General features: G+C 43.8%; 1 long non-coding RNA gene across 2 annotated transcripts; it reads left to right on the top strand.

Annotated features, from left to right (window-relative positions):
* Window positions 1-74: 74 nt before the first annotated feature.
* On the top strand, window positions 75-15,524 carry LOC128583787 (uncharacterized). 2 transcript variants are annotated; one of them, XR_008379544.1, is made up of 5 exons: window positions 75-283; window positions 6,132-6,210; window positions 10,902-11,046; window positions 11,956-12,019; window positions 14,864-15,524. It is a non-coding gene; the product is annotated as an uncharacterized LOC128583787 (long non-coding RNA). The 2 variants fall into 2 exon arrangements; XR_008379545.1 differs by lacking the exons at window positions 6,132-6,210; window positions 10,902-11,046 and having other exon boundaries at window positions 90-283.
* Window positions 15,525-16,669: the final 1,145 nt, after the last annotated feature.

Below are 16,669 nucleotides of genomic sequence, written 5' to 3'. Positions count from 1 at the left end.
TGTCACGTGACCCGCACTGGCCCCGCCCCGCCATCTCGCCCCGCCCCCAGGAGTGCGCCTGGGTTTAAAGAGGTTGAGCGGAAGGTGTCAGGGACAAGCCCCGAGGTGGAAACCGCGGGAATCTCTTTTCTACAGGATCCCCAGGAAACTCCAGGGAGGCCTGGGAGGTGCTCGTAGGGATCACAGCCTGCTGAGTTGCTCACATCTTCCGGCAAAGTGGCATAGGAATCTAGTTCCTGCTGCTGAGGAGACCGTTTTGTAACAGAGAATGGCCTGAAAAAGGGTAAAAATGTATTCTGTCTCTTTAAAACCCCTTCACCCTTTTGGAGAACTAAAACCTGCATCCCTGCCTCAGGCCAGTTGTCGGAAGGGTTGGGGAGTATGCTTTGTTCGTTTTACCTCAGCATACGGCTCTACTGGAATTGTCTCTGCAAAGGTCCACAGAGGTACATGTCCCAGGAGGTCCTGGAAGGGGGAGCTCCTTCGCCCAAGAAGTCTTCTTCCATCAGGACCATCAACAATAGTTAAGACAGCCTGAAGCTGAAACTTCCCCGCTCTGTATGTGGTTCTCAACCTTCCTAACGCAGCGACCCTTTAATACAGTTCCTGTGATGGCATTTTAAGACAGGAGTCTCCATCTCTTTTTCTGGCAAATTAATAAGCCCCACTTTCTGTCTCCTCAAACCACTTGTCCTCCTTCTGTTGCAGCCTCTGGGACAAGTGCCAAACTTGGAGAATTTTATAGCCAACGAAACTAAATTGAGAGAAGCCGAATGATTTGCTTAAGATATGCTAGTGTGTGCCAGCCACATATACCTGAGCTGGCTGGTTCGCATCCAGCCCCGGCTTGCCGAACAACAATGACGGCTGCAACCAAAAAATAACCAAGCGTTGTGGCGGGCGCCTGTAATCCCAGCTACTTGAGAGGTGGAGGCGGGAGAATCGCTTGAGCCCAGGAGTTGGAGGTTGCTGTGAGCTGTGATGTTACAGCACTCTACCCAGGGAGACAGCTTGAGGCTCTGTCTCAAAAAAAAAAAAGATAGGCTACGGTGTGTGTGTGTGTGTGTGTGTGTGTGTGTTACTTGCACTCAGATTCTTCAGTCTCCAGAAATCAAGACCTTCTGCATAGCCTCTGCACCATGCCCCGCCCCACCACTCCTTTGTGGACTATAGTTGTTACTCAGAGACATTCAGGCAGAAACATAGTCCCTAGGTTTGTTTACAGAGAATTTGTGGCCTTTAAAATCCTACTCCTGGTTCTCAGCTGTCAGCTGCCTGCCTTCCCCTTCTCCAGTGCTCTAGTCTGCACCCCATCCCTGGTCATACCAGAGACAAGATCCTTTGGGGCTGCTTTCAGACCCAGTGGGCACATTTCCCCCATTACTGCAGACCTTGTTACTGGAGGTACAAAGACAGGGCCTGTCTGCCAGCTCCTCCTACTTGCCCAAAGATTGCCTTGAACATGTGAAAGTGGCCAGAAAAATCCTCAAACCCTGCACCAGACTACTCGATTGCAGGAAGACTTGATGGAGAAGGTGTATAAGGACAAAATGTAGGCCCCCAGAGGGACGGGGGAAGGGCTGTCCCCATAAGGAGAAAATAGTCATGGCTAGAGATGTTGAGTATGGAGTGTGTCTGGGATCTGCAGACCAATTCAGAAATTTCTTTCAATGGAACCTGACCTCTCTGTCAGTAGGGAGATGGAAGACGCAGGAGAGTTTCTTCTGAGCTTCTTTGTCTCCAACACCTCTAGTTTTGTGTGATTTCAAAAGAATTCATTAATTTATCCAGAAATGTTTACTGAAACACTGGGACTTGTAGAATGAAGGAAGCACAGGTTCTCTCCAGAGGACAGACTTAGGGCAGACCACACCAGTGGAGAGCCCCACCCCTATCAGGGACAGTTCCTGTAGGCTGCAGTGACTCACTCTGTGGGACTCTGGCCATTTTCCCCACATGATTCTAGGCCAAGGGCACAGTCCTGAAGTAAACATTACTAATGACCAGCCTGGCATGATGTCACTAGCAGCACAGTGTCTGTCTGTATAGTCACATCATAAAATGAATTTTAATTTGTCATGATTTCTGACCATTCATCAGACTGCTGTCTCTGGAGCCCAGGGGACAGGAAGATTTACTGGCAAATACACATGGAATCTACGAAGTGTAATGCTCAGAGCCAGGTATGAGGCCCTGAAGAGAAGCGAGACAAGGTAGCTGCCCTCAAGGAACGTGGGCTTCAGGGGAAGAGAGGTTTACTATGCAGCAATGTGAGGGTGGGGAGTGAGGGGATGACAGTGATGATCAGAGCTGTTCTGGCTCAGGCCTGTGGCGGAGTGTGGTCTCTGTGGCCTCAGTTTCACAGCAGCCTGTGGAACTGGGGGTCAGGGGAGCTAGGACAGGGACTTGAAAGAGGAGCAAGATTGAGAATGGGGGTTCATCCAGGGCAGAAACAACCCTGGGGACACAACAGGGGTTATTGCCAGCCCTTATGCCAGGATGTGACCTATAGTGGGGCTCCAGGCTCTGCCACCTGGCCAGAGTAGGCTTTATGGGAAAAAACTAGGATCAACGTTTGTGTCCACGGATATCAGAAAGCCCAGAGCTCAGGGAATTCTGGAAAAAACAGGAAGCAGGGGATGTGTACATACATAGGCTGGGCACAATCCGTCTGTCAACCTGAAGTAATTGAAAGCATAAAAATCCAGTTTTAAAAAATGTATTCACATGAAAGGCTGGGAATAGCCACCTGGGAAATACAGACTCCAGAGAAACAGGATCAGTGCTTCAAAGTTAAAAGGCAAAGCCTTGCTTATATAGGCAGAAAACAAAAGAACTAGTATTTTTTTTTTAATATGTGATTAGTATAAGAGTACATATGATTAGATTACATTATTTGCATTTGTTAGGTAACAGCTCAGTGTAGTTGAGTCCTTCACCCAGGAGGTGTGTCATATACCCCTACATTGTACCTGTTGGGTGGGAGCTTACTGAGTTCCCAGCTCCCTCCCCTTTCCTCCTTGAATTTAATTATGTTTTCTCTCCTGTGAGCCTGTGGTTATTCATCTTAGTTTCAAATTAGTACTGAGTACATGGGGTGCCTGCTTTTCCATTCTTGAGATACTTTTACTAAGGAGAATGTTCTTCAACTCCACCCAGGTAAATACAAAAGATGCAGGCTCAGTGCCTGTAGCTCAGTGAGTAGGGCGCCAGCCACACATACCAAAGCTGGCGGGTTCAAGCCTGGCCAGGCCTGCTAAACAGCAATAACGACTGCAACCAAAAAATAGCCAAGCATTATGATGGGCGCCTTTAGTCCCAGCTACTTGAGAGACTGAGGCAAGAGAATCGCTTAGGCCCAAGAGTTTGAGGTTGCTGTGAGCTATAATGCCATGGCACTCTACTGAGGGCAACATAGTTGAGACTCTGTCAAAAGAAAAAAAAAATACAAAAGATGCAAAGTCTCCATCTTTTTATGGCTGAATGGTATTCCATGGAATACATCTATCACAGTTTATTAATTCATTCATGGGTTGATGGGCAGTTGGGTTGTTTCCACATCTATGTGATTGTAAATTGAGCTGCTATAAACATTCAAGTGCAAATGTTCTTATGATAGATACCTAGTAATGGGTTTGCAGGATCAAATGCAAGGTCTACTTTTAGCTCTTTGAGGATTCTCCATACTGCTTTCCAAAAGAGGCTGTATGAGTTTGTAATCCCACCAACAGCTGTATAAGAGTTCCCTTCTTTCCACATCTATAGCAGTTTCTGCAGCCTTGGGGCTTTGTGATGTGGGCTAGTCTCACTGGGGTTAGGTAATAACTCAAGGTGGTTTTCATTTGCATTTTTCTTATCACTATGGACAATGAGCATTTTTTCATGTGTTTGTTGGCCTTTTGTCTTCTTGGGAGCAGGTTCCGTTCATGTTTCTTGCTCAGTAATTAATTGGGTTCATCTCGTTGACTTGCTTGAGTTCTTCGTAGATTCTGGTTATTAGCCCTTTGTCAGATTCATAACATGCAAATATCTTCCATTCTGAAAGCTATTTGCTTTGTTCACTGTGTCCTTAGCTGTGCAGAAGCTTTTAGGATTGATCAGCTCCCATTTATTTGTTTTTGTTTTTGCTGTAATTGCCAGTGGATCTTCATATGTTCCTTCCCCAGGCCAAATGGTTAAGAGTTTCCCCCCACACATTCTTCTAGAGTTTTTATAGTTTTATGTCTTAGATTTAAATCTTTTATCCAGTGAGAGTTAATTTTTGTAAGTGGTGAGAGAAGGAGGTCCAGTTTCAGCCTGTAGCAGACTGTTTTGTAAGTTACAACTTTAGTTATAGTTCTTTTCAGTACAGTTTGTTTTCATTTCCTTTCCAGTTCAAAAGAGTGTATTTAACATTTTATCTTAGACAACATGATAGTCATAAAGTCTTTGTGAGAGAAAGGTAAGAAGGTTAATCTATAATGAAGATCAGTAGTGAAGAGGGAAGGAGTCTGCCCCTGGTGCCCTTTATCTTTCTTTAGTCATTTACAACATTTGACAAAACAATTAAGAGTTAGGGTGTAAAGCTCAGTAGGTGCTCTGCACAGAATGACACCAAGATTAGGATGCAAAAGTATAAAGTTTATTTTATATTCTTAGGAGTAGAGAGGGAATGAGAGAGTGAGAGTGGGGAAAGAGAAAAGAGAGAAAGAAAAGAGAGAGAGAAAAAAGAGCAAGGAGACATAGCATCTCAAAGAAAGAAAAGGAAGAATGTTGCCCTGAAGTCAAGTGGCTAGCTGAATTTAAAGGGGATGAAGAGAAAAAGTTAATTGCAGCCATATTCAGAAGGTATTAAGAATGTGAATCCTGGGCGGCGCCTGCGGCTCAGCGGGTAGGGCGCCGGCCCCATATGCCGAGGGTGGTGGGTTCAAACCCGGCCCCGGCCAGACTGCAACAAAAAAAATAACCGGGCGTTTTGTGGCGGGCGCCTGTAGTCCCAGCTACTCGGGAGGCTGAGGCAAGAGAATCGCCTAAGCCCAGGAGTTGGAGGTTGCTGTGAGCTGTGTGAGGCCACGGCACTCTACCAAGGGCGATAAAGTGAGACTCTGTCTCTACAAAAAAAAAAAAAAAAGAATGTGAATCCTGTATCTGGTTTTTCTCTGTAAGGTTGGAGACAGATTTTGACAGGTGTTTCTGATCCCGAGGCCTGATAGTCACATCCCATTGTTTGTCCAGGGACTTCTCAGGAACCCTTGAGGCTATAGGGCAAATTCTAAAAGACAAAAGAGCTGGTGAATGTAAAGAAATGAATTTTACATTTCTTTTGGTCTGCTCTCCTTTAGAATCAAGTTGTTTTTGAAAACTTTCTGTATAAGGCAGAGAAAGAAAGCAAAGAGGAGAAGGAGAGAGTATGAGCGAGCGCCAGCCCACGGACATGATTTTAGCCCTTATTAAAAACTATGAGTAATTTCTCTATCATTTCACTGTAGAAGCTGACCATCATACAGTAAAGAACAAGGCAAATCTAATCAGATAAACAAAGGTTAAGCTGCCTAGGTTACAGCTGTTTATCATGTGACTGGGATTCCATAATCATGTATTCCTTTAAGGCTCAGAATAATGTAAAGTTCCAATAGCTTAAATTTTAAATTACTTATTTCCATACTTCAGGTTATTATTTAACGGAATTCGGGGGCAGCACCTGTGGCTCACTGAGTAGGGCGCCGGCCCCATATACCTAGGGTGGTGGGTTCAAACCCAGATCTGGCCAAACTACAACAACAACAACAAAAATAGCCGGGCGTTGTGGCAGGCGCCTGTAGTCTCAGCTTCCTGGGAGGCTGAGGCAAGAGAATCGCTTAAGCCCAGGACCTGGAGATTTCTGTGAGCTGTGACGCCACGGCACTCTACTGAGGGCGACCAAGTGGGACTTTGTCTCTAAAAAAAACAAAAAAACAATACAGAATTCAGGGATAGAGCTCATTGTTTGTTGGATACAAACTTGCCTCATAATTTTGGAAGCCCTGATTTCCTGTTTTAAATAACACATCTACAAACCAGCATAACTATTGTTAATACCTGCCTGGCCTGGACTCCACCCTCCCGCATTGCTGGGAAGATCTGGGATCTTTTTTTGTTTTTTTCTTTTCTAGATCTGGGATCTTTGAAGACGCATCCTAAGGAAGCCAGTGAGAACTTTGGTGTCTTTGGACAGTGGAGACAATGGATAGAGTGAGGTGGGACAGGGTCCTCCTTCCTCCCTTGCTGAGCCTTCAGAACAAGGACTTTCAACCGGGAAGATCTTAGGTTTTCTGCCAAAAATTTTAAAGATCATTAATGAATGAATGAATGAATTTTTTTTGGAGAGACAGACTTTATCGCCCTTGGTGGAGTGCTGTGGCGTCACACAGCTCACAGGAACCTCCAACTCCTGGGCTTAGGCGATTCTCTTGCCTCCCCAGTAGCTGGGACTACAGGCGCCCATCACAACGCCCGGCTATTTTTTGGTTGCAGTTTGACCGGGGCCGGGTTTGAACCCACCACTCTCGGTATATGGGGCCGGCACCCTACTCCCCGAGCCACAGGCACCACCCCATAATGAATTAAATTCTTTTCTAAAGAAGTTCAAAGAACAGTAAGTATACTATTTTATTAATTCTTTTTTTTTGATCGACATAATTTAAGTGTGTTGTGTAAGTTTAAGTATAGGTTCAAGTGTGCTGTGATATAAAAAAAAATTGAAAAACACTGCTTTAGAAAGTCAAAAGTGGGCCAGCCTTGTTTGTGTGGTGATCTTGGCCATCAGAGGAGTAACTACCTCCTGACATTCAGATTTGACTGGTTCAAGCTAATTAAAGACAACAGCTTGTGAGAAAATCTGAAAAGGAGCAAATTTAGCAAATTTTCAGCAAAGGTAAGGTAGGAAATTTACTGAGTGTCAGGGATGCTCATTTTGTGAGCACATTCTGTGACTGGGGACAGTGGGAAGAGATGGAATTTCTTCAGAATCTTCAGGCATGGAAGGACATCTATGCAAGTTGTCCCTAGCTGGGGAAGGGAGGGGCTTCTGGTTGACTCTGCCACTTAAAGCAAAGTGACAGCATTCAGTTGATGAATCACTCAGAGCCCCACTTTCCTACCTATAAAATGGGAACAGCATTCATAGCTTGTTATGTAGACAGGACGGATGTGGAAGTACAATGCCAGGCCCTCTGGGGAGAATTTGTACAGTTCCTGAGAGACCAGAGCCCACCCAGCAAAAGGTTCATTGAAAGAAAGACCTCAGCAAGCTTGAGTCTTCTGACCTCCCAAAGTGGAGACATTTTGAATAAATTTGCATGCTACCTTCAAAGAGCCTCTAATTTCCAGAGTCAAATAAAATGCTCTCTGTAAACCTTGCATTGGTATTCAAAGCTTACTGACAGCTGTGGCTTGTCTGAATCAGTGTAATCACATTTTGGATTAGGAGAGAGTTACTTTATCCTGGGAAGGACAGAGAGATGTGAGCAGACAGACCAGGCCAGACTTGGTCTTTGTGTGTGTTTGTGTTTTAAATAAGTTTTGCCTTATATCCTCAGGCCATTTTCCTCCCACATCTGTTCACCTGCTAGAATGTGACCTCCCAGACAGCGACTGGGTGTGTCTGGCTGCTTGTCCCTACCTGCAGGGGTGGCACAGAAGGGCAGACAGCTGAGGGTGTGGTTGGGAAGAGGAGCAAGGGACTTGGAGGATGAGGGCTGGAGTAGGCATGGGCTGGGACCAGGCCTGGCAAGACTAGGTTGTGGGGGAAGGGAATGTGGACCATCCTTGCCAGTCACCTGTTCTGTTCTGGCTGACTTTACAGCTGGTTTCTATGGTGACCAGAGATGATTAGATTAGAAGTCACCTGCTCCTTCTAGCTTCAGGCCCTCATAAGGTCATTCTGAAACCTCTCCTTTCTTATCCTCTTCTGTGACTGCTACTCCTCTGCCCCTCAACACAACCCCATCAGTGCTGATCAATAGCCTTGAGGCAGCTCGTTTGGGTCTTGGAAACTGGTGTTTGTCTTGGTCCTTGAGAGCAAGACCAAGTCAGATGCAGATAAAGCAGGGACTTGCAGTTAAATTTGATTTCAGATAAGCAAGGAATCATTTTATAGTAGGAACGTGTCTCTAATATTCCTTGGAACATACTTATAGTAAAAAATGATTCATTATTTATCTGAAATTCAACTTTCACTGTGCATCCTGTAATTTCACTTCTCAGTCTGCCACTCTGCTGGCCTGGCATCCAGCTCAGTGTCCTTGCTCAGAGAAAGAGAACCATGATGGTGGCTGAATTGAATTGATGTGTCCCAGGCAAACATTGTCCTTTGACTATACTTTTGACTAAGCTCATGATAGTTTCTCCCCTGACTCACTTAAACCTCTAGATCAGTGTTTTTCAATATATTTTTTTAATCTCATGGCACACTTGAACCTATAGTTAAACTTCCGGGGCACACTTAAACTATGTTGGACAAAGAGTTAAAAAAAAAAAGAATATACTTAACTGTGCTTTGAATTTTTTTCGAAAATAATTTAATTAATGATCTTTAAAAGTTTTTGTGGCATACCTAAATCCTCTCATGGCTCACTGGTTAACAATCATGGCTCTAGGTTGACACCAGCTTTCTTGGACATGGGCCTTACCCTGGGGAACTCCAGGCTCCTGTGTTTAACATCCTTCTCATGCAATTCCTCACTTGTCAGATTAGGAAACCTAGGTCCAAAAAGGTCTATAGTGAGTGATTTGTGATCCGGTTGACTCCATATATGTAGTATTTATTTATTTAGATTAGATTTTTATTAACTTAGTTGAAACCTGATAATTGAACTAAAACAAAATCTCAAGTCCCCCAGCCAAGTGAATGGACTTTTTCTTGGCCATGGGGACCACAGAAAAATCTTAGCTGAGTTGCTGGCTGGTGGGGGGGACCTAACACAGCCATACACAAACCTCCTCCTCCCTCCACCCCCTAAGTTTGTGCCAAAGGCCTTTCTGGGCAAGCCCCTCCCCTACTGCCCTGTATAAAAGGAGTCTCTAACTGCCACCTGGGCACAAATGCCACCTTTGCACTGGCCAGGCAGGTCACACTTTCTTTCAATAAACCTGTCCTGAACATCTCTGCTTCGGTCTTGTCTCTGGGTGCCACAACTTACACCTTGCACCCAGCCATGGGAAGGGAGGTTAAATGTTCCTTGTTATGCCTGCTCCCTTTCAGGGTTATTCTTTTTTTTTGGAGACTGAGTCTCACTTTGTCACCCTTGGTAGAATGCCATGGCCTCATGTCGCACAGCAACCTCAAATTCTTGGGCTCAATTGATCCTCTTGGCTTAGCCTCCCGAGTAGCTGGGACTATGTGTCTGGACCCGTGGGACAGCAACGGGGGGAGGGGGGGGGGCCGCAGGAACCACCTAAAGGAGAAAAACAAACAAGGGGCGCGAGAAAGGGAGACAAGACAGTTTTCTGATCAAGTCTCAAATTTTATTGAAAAAACTTGTACCTTATAAGCATTACGGGGAAGGTGGGTGGGTCTTTTTGGGAGGTTCAGAGGAGTTGTTAACTGGGGATTGGCTAGAGTAAGTAAGATGGGGCATAAGGTGATTGGTTGGCTAGTTGCCAGGTAAAGTTACCGGGAAAAGGTAAAACTGTTTTTTACTTAAAAAGGAAGTAAGGCCGAGCTGTACCTTATATGGCTTCCGACAACTATGGGTGTGTCCCCACAATGCACAGCTATTTTTAGAGACAAGAGTTCCCTCTGGCTCAGGCTGGTTTCAAACCTGTGAGCTCAGGCAATCCACCTGCCTTGGCCTTCCAGCGTGCTAGCATTACAGGTGTGGACCATGGCGCCTGGCCCTGGAGTCACTCTTTAAGATACTAAATCATTAATAGGCTTAAGACCTTTGTAAGACAAAGCTTAAGCCACATCTGCCAGCCATCAACTTACTTAACAGATTACTTGAATTTCTATAAATGTCCATGTCCAGTAGCTTGTTTCTGATTAATAGACTTCCTTAAAAACATTCCAAGTCTTTAGGCAAAGCTTCATTTCTTAAACCAATTACAAATCAAAAAAAACTTTAAACCCACCCATAACCACCCATGTTAAGTAAATGCCCCCCTCACCCAGCACCTCAGCTTTGAGACATCCTGCCTTTTCAGGCCAAACCAATGTACACCTTCCTCTATAAATTTATGACTTTATGTATAATTTCCGTCTCCCTAAAATGTATAAAACCAGCTCCTTAAAATGTAGCCCAGGGACTGTAGGCACATTTTCTCAAAACCTCTTAAAAATGTCCTCTGGGCCATCAGTCACACGTACTTGGCTCAGAATTAACCTCTTTAAATTATTTTATAGTTTGGATTTTTTTTTCTGTTAACACAGTAATGAAAATATTCACTGGCCCCACAAATGCTTAATTAATATTTAAAGTAATACAACCTGTGAAAAATGAACTGTAAAAAGATATTTCTGGAACATTTGGGAGATACTGAACATGGTCTACATAATGAGTTATTGCTAATTTTATTGGTGGTATTAGTTTCCTATTGTGTCTGTAACAAATTACCACAAACATGCATCTTAAAACAACACAAATTTGTTATCGTACGGTTCTAGCGGACAGGAGTCAGAAGTTTACTCCCTGGACTATAATCAGGGTATTGGCAGAACTGTGTTTCTTCTGGAAGCTCTAGGGGAGAAGGCATTTCCTTGCCTTTTCTTTTTTTTTTGGTTTTTGGCCAGGGCTGGGTTTGAACTCGCCACCTCCTGCATATGGGACCGGCGCCCTACTCCTTGAGCCACAGGTGCCGCCCCCTCCTTGCCTTTTCTGACTTCTAGGAACTGCTTGCCTGCCTGAGCTCCTGGCCCCACATCACACTGAACTTTGTTTCTGTAGTCACATTGCCTTCTCTGACTTCAAACCTCTTGCCTACACGGAGTGTGTGTGATTACATTGGCTCTACCTGGATAATCTGGAATACTCTGCCTATCTAAAGATCCTTAACTTGATCATACCTGCAAAGTCCCGCTTGTCACCTAAGGTAACTTATTCACAGGTTTGGGGATTAGGACATAGACATTGTTGGGAGGCCATAGTAGTTGTGATACAGGTATCATGACAATATTTTTTTTTTTTAAGAGACAGAGTCTCACTTTGTTGCCCTTGGTAGAGTGCCATGGTGTCACAGCTCACAGCAACCTCCAGCTCTTGGGCTTAGGTGATTCTCTTGTCTCAGCCTCCCGAGTAGCTGGGAATACAGGCGCCAGACACAATGCCCGGCTATTTTGTTGTTGTTGTTGCAGTTTGGCCAGGGCCAGGTTGGAACCCTCCACCCTCGGTATATGGGGCCGGCGCCCTACCCACTGAGCCACAGGAGCCACCCTATCATGATTATTTTTTAAAAAAGTACTTAGTGAAGCAATGATAGGCAAAACTCTTAGGGAGTGAAGTAATTATAGGCAAAATGGTTTGCTTTAAAACACTCTAGGAAAAAATAAGGAAAAGTAAACCAGGATATAAGAATGGCAGAATGTTGATGATTATTGAAACTGACTTATGGATGTCTGGAGGCTCATTGTATTTCTCTAATATTTTGCATATTTAAATTGTTCCATAATAAAAAGTTAAACATGGAATTTTTTTTTTTTTTTGAGACAGAGTCTCACTTGGTCACTCTTGGTGGAGTGCGGTGGCATTTTAGCTCACAGCAACCTCAAACTCTTGGGTTCAAGTGATCCTCTTGCCTCAGCCTCCCAAGTAGCTGGGACTACAGGTGTCCGCCACAATGTTTGGCTATTTTTTAGAGACGGAGTCTTGAACTTGCTCAGTCTGGTCTCAAACCTGTGAGCTCATGTAATCCACCTGCCTTGGCCACCCAAGTGCTGGGATTATAGGCATGAGCCTTTGCACCTGGCCTTAAACATGCACTCTTTATGGTATTGGTTCACAGATTGGAGAGTAACTGGGAAAGAAGAGGAAGTCAAGAAATACACCCAAAGTCATGCAGAAATGGAGTAAGTACGGTACATACGTTGCATTTCAAATCAGTGGTGAGTATTTAAATGTTGGTGGAATAACTGGATAATATTTGGAAAAAATAAATTTTGATTCCTCCCTTTTACCTTACACCAAAATAAATTATAGCTGGATAAAGGATTTTATTGGAAGAAAAAATTAAATCTTAAAATTACTAGTAGGAATTATAGAATAGCCATTTTTAAGAAGTTGTAATAGTTATGGAGTAGGAAAGGCCTTCCTTAGTATGATAGAAAACCTTGCACTGGGGAAAAAAACATAAATAAAATCAAAGGCTTATGACAATCTGGGAGAAATATTTGCAATTCATACCATATACCAAGAGCTAATTTCCTTGACATATAATGAGGTCTTAAAAACCAATAGACATTTCTCCAAAGAAGATGGCTAATAAGCATGTGAAGAGGTTCTTCGCCATACTTAGCTATTAGGAAAATCTGAATGAAAACCACAATGATGGTTTGGCGCCTGTAGCTTAAGCAGCTAGGGCACCAGCCACATACACTGGAGCTCGCTTGTTCCAATCCAGCCCATGTTCGCCAAACAACGACAACTACAAGTTAAAAATAGCTGGGCGTTGAGGCAGGTGCCTGTAGTCCCAGCTACTTGGGAGGCTGAGGCAAGAGAATCACTTAAGCCCAAGATTTTGAGGTTGTTGTGAGGCCACAGCATTCTCTCTATCTAGGGTAACAGCTTGAGATACTGTCTTAAAAACAAACAAACAAAAAAAAACCCACAGTGACACACCATTTCACACCTGCTAGCCTGGCTTTTTTTTTTTGGCCGGGGCTGGGTCTGAACCCGCCACCTCTGGCATATGGGACCGGCGCCCTACTCCTTGAGCCACAGGCGCCGCCCTAGCCTGGCTTTTTTTTAAAGAAGGAAAATAACAAGTGTTAGAGAGGATATGAGGTTATATCCTCAAAAGGTTAAAATAAGAGTTAGCATACAACCAAAGCAATTCCACTCCCAGGAATCTGCCTAAGAAAAATGAAAACATGCATTGCCTCAAAAACTTGGACATGAACATCTATAGCAGTATTATTCACAACAGTCAAAAAATGGGAACAACTCAAATGTGTATCAATGAAAGGTTAAACAAAATATGGTATATCCATATAATGGAATATTATTAAACAATAAAGAAGAGTGAAGTATTGACACATGTAGAGCAGTTTCAACCTTGAAACTATTATGCTGAGTGAAAGAAGCCAGTCACACAGGAACACATACTATGTGATTCCATTTATATGAAATGTCCAGAATAGCAGAACAGACAAAACTTTGGGTTTTTTTGTCTGTTTATATATATATATATATATATTTTTTTTTTTTGTAGAGACAGAGTCTCACTTTATGGCCCTCGGTAGAGGGCCGTGCCCTCACACAGCTCACAGCAACCTCCAACTCCTGGGCTTAAGTGATTCTCTTGCCTCAGCCTCCCGAGTAGCTGGGACTACAGGCACCCGCCTATTTTTTGGTTGCAGTTTGGCTGGGGCCAGGTTTGAACCCGCCACCCTCGGTATATGGGGCTGGCGCCTTACCGACTGAGCCACAGGCGCCGCCCTGTTTATATTTTTGAGACAGAGTAGAGTGCTCTTGTGTCACAGCTCACAGCAATCTCAAACTCCTGGGTTCAAGAGATCCTCTAGTCTCAGCCTCCCCAGAAGTTGGGACCACAGGTGTGTGCCACCATGCCCACCTAATTTTTCTATTTTTAGTAGAAACAAGATCTTGCTCTTGCTCAGACTGGTCTGGAACTCCTGAGCTCAAGCAATCCACCTGCTTCGCCTCCCAGAGTACTAGGATTACAGGTGTGAGCCACTACACCCAGACAGGAACTCAGTTTTAAGGTTTCTCTGGGGAACCATTGGCCAAGAGGGCTCCAATTTAGTCAGGAGGGGCCTGTGGCATGTAAATTGTGTCTTAATAAAGCTGTGCACAAAATTCAATGTAAACAAGATCATAAACACAAAAAGAAATTGGACAATGAATACAAGATAATCCATGAAAAATGAAGTACCTCTCAGGCCCATGAAAAGATGTTCAACTGTGCTTATAATAAAGAGAATCATAAATTCACAATCACATGCCCTTTAACACATGAATGGATTAATAAATTGTGGTATATGCCTACTGTGGAATATTACTCAGTCACAAAAAAGATGGAGATCTTATATCTTTTTTAATAACTTGTATGGAACTGGAGACCATTCTCCTAAGTGAAGTATCACAAGAATGGAAAAACAAACATCGCATGTACTCTGTACCAAATTGGAGCTAGTAGATCAACACTTCAATGTTCTCGTGAGAATAATGAAATGAAGTTCAAGTTGGGGGGAGGGTGGTAAGGAATGGGTAAATTCCCACCTAACGGGTACATTGCATGGGTATATTGCACAATTCCTAGGTGAAGGACACAACTACAAGGCTTGGACTTTAACCTTACAAAGTTAAACCATGTAATCAAATCGTATGTACCTTCATAATAATCTGAAATTAAAGAAAAATACAGTGAGTATCATTTTCACCTGTTCAATTGAGAACTTTTAAACAAAGTATGACAATGTGCTGTTGGTCAGGCTGTAGAGAAATACTGTTGTATATTAATGGTGGAAATCAAGACAGAGAATTTGGAAATAGCTGTAAAAATTACGCATGCACATGCTTTGCCTCAGCCTGGAGCTGCCACGTGACCCTGGATCATATGTCTCTGGACATGTTTGAATGAGATAATCAGACCTTGTAACTGATTCCATGAAACCCTGTATGTTTTGTAATCTCCCTTAACTAATGACTTGAACTTCTGACTTGTTCCCCAGAAACGACAAGCTCAAACTCCTGGCCTTACATGATCCTCCTGCCTTGGCCTCCCAAAGTGCTGGGATTATAGGCAAGAGCCACAACACTTGAAATAATGGAAGACAAAGGAGTTGAGATTCTGAAGTTTCCAGGGAAGACCTCTTGGTGCCAAGATTCACAACCTACCCCCAATACAGGTAGCCCCTTGTGAGATAACACCACAACTGGCCCCAAGACCCATGGCCCATGATATCCCTTAGTCAGAGGCACAGATTTGAGGCAACTTCTCCAGATTTGAGGCAACTCTCTCCAGTTCCTCCTGTTCTCCCAGCAAGACATTATTGTATTACAAATTCCTTTCTTCTTTGGCAATCCTTGTTGTGTCAATCGTTGGATCTTTGTGCGATGAGCAACTAGAGCTCTACTGAAACCCCCTTGTGGTTTTGCTAACAGCCTTACATATTTTAGTTCTTATTATGCTGGGTTTTCTGGTATATGAGACCAAAATTAATATTGATAATTCCAGCAATTCCAGAAGTTTATTCTAACATGTTTTCATTACACATATTTTTTATAGCAATGGGTTGAGAACCACCTAAAATATCCATCCAAAGAAGAGTGGTTAAATAAATTATAGTACCTGCATATACTGCCGTACAGGATATGCAGTGTTACTTGACAAAGGAATGAGAAGGCTCTTTATGTGTGGATGTATAATACAATGATTTCCAAGATGCGTTTTTAATAATTGTTTTAATTTATTTGCTATGTTTTTTTTTTGTTTGTTTGTTTTGTTTTTATGCAGTCTTGGCCGGGGCCGGGTTCGAACCCACCACCCCTGGTATATGAGGCCAGTGCCCCACGCCTTGAGCCACAGGCGCCGCCTCCAAGATGCATTGTTAAGAGCCCTGTGTATGCTATGCTACTATTTACATAAAAAATGAAAATATATGTATGTACTTGTAAATATATCATTGGATGAAGATGTGGCAACTGACAGTTGGGTGGTGGAGGGGTAGAGTGAGAAAGACTCTCTTTTCACTCCTTACCCTTTTTTGCCTTTTGGATTTTATACTATTTGTAAATTTACCTATGCAAAATGATAAACAGAACAAAAGATGCAGTACCAGGAACAGGGTGCACCTTGTGAACAAGAGCCTACCTTCACCTCTAGAATAGAGAGCTGGTTCCAGATATGCATCTTCCCGCATACACAGGGAAAGATGGGAAGCATAGTCTTTTTTTTTTTTTTTTTTTTTTTTTTTTTTTTGTGGTTTTTGGCCGGGGCTGGGTATGAACCCGCCACCTCTGGCATATGGGACCGGCGCCCTACTCCTTGAGCCACAGGCGCCGCCCGGAAGCATAGTCTTGATGCCTAACAACTTGGTTATGGTCCTGCAGACTAGATTCTAGTTTGCTGTGTGTCTTTAGGCTGGTCAGTTCCCCTCTCTGAACTTCAGCTGGACCACCTGACTCCTAAGGGCCTTCCAGATCTTGGGCTGCACTCTGGTGGTTTAGATGATATGAGGTTCTCTACATAGCCACTAGGTGGCGCGCTGACCCTGCTGCTGAGGCCCAGACAGTTTTTTAGGAACGATTGTGGGTCGCCTGAGGGAATTTTAACACAAAAGCATCAAAAAGGGTAAGTGATTCATGGAGATGCAGAATAACAAAAAGAGGTGCTGCTCACTGGTCAGATGGTGAAGGACATGGTCAAGTGTCCTTAACTGGGAGGGCAGGGTGGACCAGCTTAGGAGGTTAGTGAGGCTCCAGGCCTGGTTTCTTGTCAGCTCAGAGATGCCTTGGCTGGGGCAGAGGGCCTTGAA

The sequence above is a fragment of the Nycticebus coucang genome, chromosome 4 (genome assembly GCF_027406575.1).
Source record: "Nycticebus coucang isolate mNycCou1 chromosome 4, mNycCou1.pri, whole genome shotgun sequence".
In the NCBI taxonomy this organism is placed as follows: Eukaryota; Metazoa; Chordata; class Mammalia; order Primates; family Lorisidae; genus Nycticebus; species Nycticebus coucang.
Note: the sequence above shows the minus strand (reverse complement) of the source record. Positions and strands in the feature narration are given on the sequence as shown.